We start from the raw sequence: 4,320 nt of genomic DNA on the forward strand, positions 1-4,320 counted from the left end.
TAATACCAATAGATTAAAACTTACACCAAGAAAAAAGCCACCACTTCGTAAATATTATATTGGATAAATCTGAAGTGGTGTCTAACATTTTTCCTTGGCTCCTTTTCTGAATATGCTTTCTGCATTTTCTTAAAATTATGAGAATTTTTTAAAACTCCAAAAACAGAACAAAATTTTTATCATTGCTGATTTATTCTCAAGCTTTCCCTCTTCTAAGAAAACAAAAGAGGAAAAATAAAAACAATATATAACAAATAAACAAACCTAAGCCACAGATGCTGAATTCTGCTACATTTATCATTTTGTAGAAGCATGAGTAAAACAAGATAAAACACGTGAGTGTTCATTTACAGAAGTTACAAGCTTTATGAAATGCAAAGGAGCTGTATTTTACCACAGGAAGCCAAGTGAAATAGGGTGAAACAGAAGTCGATCATATTCAAATAATTAAAATACAAATACATTTCATGAAGGATCTGATTCCAGACCTCTGCCCTCACTGTCTTCCACCCCCTTTTATTGGAATCTCTGAAACCATTTTGCTTGGGGCAGAAAGTAGATTTTAGTATAGTAGGAAAAATGCCAAACATCCATGGCAACTTAGAATTTTTCCACTTTCTTTACATGTTCAATTGAGACCTTCATAAAATTATAAATGAAAGGATACATTATGAGCACTTTCTTGGAAGGGGAAAAAGAGGGTGGGGGGAGGCCTTGCCTGGAAGTAAAATTTTGGAGTCTATATCCTTCTTCTCTGCAGAACTCTTGGGAGCTTTCTCTGCCAACAGCAGGACCCCTAAAAAAAGCTTGCCTTTGCCTTCAGAATTCAAAAAAGTAGAACCACCAGTTGCTCCCGTGACCGTGGGTGAGACGTTGATCGCTAGGTGGGGACTGGAAAGTCCTGGGCTCCACTTTCTTGTCCCTCAAGGACTGAGGTCAGTGTGTCTTGGCGCCTTATATCCACTCTCTCCACCCTCCCGCCTTCCCTCCCCCTCAACCAGGGATTCACTCCTGTTTACATTGGGGAGACTGTAACTTCTGTTTCTTAACATTTAAAAGAAGTTTAAAAGCTTATAAAAAGGCTCTTAAGATTTCTTGGACACCAATCACTTCTTACAGAACAATATTTTGATGAGTTAAGTGTAAATGAATCAGAAACCTACGTATTAAATTTCCCTTGACATGAACATCAATTTAAAATATTAATGGAAAAAATGCCTGGGGCTCGAAGTGTTGGGGGTTTTCTCAAACCCAAAATGCTTGAACGTGGAGTGGAAATCCATTCAGATCAACCAGGTTTGCTGATCCTCCCTCTCAACCTCCCCTAGATTGTAGTAACCGAGGAGGGAGTAGTATTTCCAGCTATTGACCATCTGTCTGGGGATAGATCACATTCCTGGTCATTATGCTTGCATCTCAGCAGAAGCCCAAGGCTGGGCTGAGGCTGTTGAGATGTCCAGCCGCTGTTCACAGAAGGCTGACCCTAAAAGCTGCCTTTTTTTTTTTTTTGACCAAGGAAACTAAATAAACAATCACAGAAGATCATAAATCACTGACAAAGATATTTAGATTTGGAACAGCCCTCAAAAACAGAATGTGCCACAATTTATCCCTCAAAGATTAACTCAATCCTGGGTCCTATAATTGTGCATCCCGTGACTTCTGATGATAAATGACACAAGGGTCAAAACTTGAGAATCGGTAGGTGTTTTAGTTTTGTTTTGTTTTAAATGTTGACTCTGGGTCCAAGAAAACACCCAGAGGAACAGAAGCAACCCAAAATCCTGAAATCAGACTTGTTCCCTAAAATCATCACTCTCTCTCTATATATTTTATATATACTTTTTATATATAATATATATTCTATGTATTTTATATATTATATATTTTATATATAAATATACATTTATATATTATATATTTTATATATATTATATAATAAATATATATTTTATATATATATATATATTTTTTTTTTTTTTGAGACAGAGTCTCACTCTGTTGCCCAGGCTGGAGTGCAGTGGTGCAATCTTGGCTCACTGCAACCTCCGCCTCCCGTGTTCAAGCGATACTTCTGCCTCAGCCTCCCGAGTAGCTGGGACTATAGGCGCCCGCCACCACGCCCAGCTGATTTTTTGTATTTTTAGTCGAGATGGGGTTTCACCGTGTTAGCCAGGATGGTCTCCATCTCCTGACCTTGTGATCGCCTGCCTCGGCCTCCCAAAGTGCTAGGTTTACAGGCATGAGTCACCGTACCCAGCCCTGGTTTTTTAAGTTGGTTTTTCATCTCTGTTTTGTTTTGTGAACGGATGACCACACACACTAGGTTGAGTGACAAAATAAGGAGATGGAACCAAGTGAAAGAGATGTCAATCCTCTCCTCTTTGGTCACGTTAACTAATCTGATCATTTGGGACATGTGTCACAGATACTACAACTGTGAACAATTGCTAACTTCTTGGTGAAACACACCATGTGTCCAGTGTTTCAAAAGTATTATTGGGAGCATGTCTGCCTAATCTTCAACCCAACACTCATTCTAGTAACGCACGTGAAAGAGTTCTGTGAACTCTTATAAACTATCCCCACATAAACTGTTTTTACTATTATTTTCAAAAGTCATATCCCTCACCCCCTTAAGGAAAGCTTAACAGTTCTCAATGCTTTAGAAGACGCCCTTAATCACCTCTATCTCAGGAGGGGTGAGGACACAAGAGTTCCCTTCCAATGGGATATTTTTCCCTTGCTCAGTCTTTCTCAGAGACACTCTCTCAAAGGTTTGGCAGGGGCTGGTGGTCAGGGAAGAGTGCATCTTTACAGAAACATACCTTTTAAAAACAGTGTTCGGCCTTGTCCTACTCAAGACATGTGCTGGATATATGTTTGTTGAATGGCTAAGTCAATGAGTGAATGAATGAAAAAGCCATACCTCTTTTACAATAAATTTGCATAGACGAATGAAAAATTAAAAGACTGTCAGAGACAGGTATAGCACAAATTGCCCCCACCTCAACGAGCCATCCCTTCACCTCCAACCCCTCCCACCACAGAAGATGATTACGGTTTTTTAGGAAAAAAAGAGAAGCTGTACAGCAATGACACACCCCAAAGACAGCACACTAAGATTCCTTTGCTTTATATTGTTTATAATGTTTAACCTCTCTGGTGGCCACCAGTTCTCAAAAGCTCCTAAGCATTCTCACAGAAAATATAAGAGGAAAACCAGCAATAGTAACAATGTCAATGGTGCCGGCAGACACAGAAAGACTCAGAAAAATCTGGAGGCTCTAGGACGCCTGATAACAAGTCTCATTTCCTAAAATGAGATCTGGGGACTGAAGAAAGTGTTATCAACCAAGGCAAGGAGTAGGATAGACATCAGAAGTGCCCAATTCCAACACATTTTCTCAGACTCCTTTCCTAGGCAAACCTGATGAATGTGCAGACATAAATAGGTGGATAGTCCTACCATAAATTGATCTCTTTTTATCCTAAGTAATCAAGATTCAGTCATTTCCCCCAAGCTGGGCTTCTCTTACTCTCTCTGGAGATTCAGCATAAACATGTCCTCGAAGTTTTGCTCAGGTACATGAAGGTGGCAGAAAGCATGCAGCTACTGGGGTTAGTGGCTGTCCCCTGATTATGTGCAAAGGTGGAGGCCCATAGTTTATCCCCAGAAAGTTTCCATGCTTTCCCCTGGCATTTTCTCTCAAGCTTTTACAAGCCTTGTTCAGGGAGTGAAAACTCATTTTAAAGGTAGTTTAGACCCACCCTTCCCTTAGGGGAAATTTCTATGCAGGGGGAAAGCAAGCAAAACAAAATAAAAGTTACACTTCAAGGCCTTACAAGATAAGTCCTCCCAGTTACTCAGCCCTCCCCTGTGCTAATTGCAGGAGATAGAGCCTGACTGTATTATTATTTGCATACTTGCTCAGAAGAAGGGCCACAGAAGGAGGTCTAGAAGCTCAGCTGGTGTTTGACTGACATCTTTTAGGACTTGGACCCCACCGCCCACCCCCCCAACCAACAACACCACCAGTCCAGGACCTGATGTAATATTGCCACAGACTGATTCCCGTTGCCTTTGATATGCAACCTGTGCCTACAGTCAGCTCTCAGGGCTAAAGAAAACAGTCAGCTCCTGCGGCATCTGATTTGCCTCCCGCCCTCGCTGCTGTTAATCTGCAACACGCCGCAGCCTCTAGATCGCTGCCGTTCAGAGTCGGATGTCATGGGGGCGACTGGCAGGGGTTCTTTCTTCTTTCGGTTTGATACATCCTTCCTTCCGCTGCTCCTCGCAATCAACCGCTAGGGGAAGGA

Source organism: Pongo abelii, chromosome 19 (assembly GCF_028885655.2).
Source record: "Pongo abelii isolate AG06213 chromosome 19, NHGRI_mPonAbe1-v2.0_pri, whole genome shotgun sequence".
NCBI classification, from domain to species: Eukaryota; Metazoa; Chordata; class Mammalia; order Primates; family Hominidae; genus Pongo; species Pongo abelii.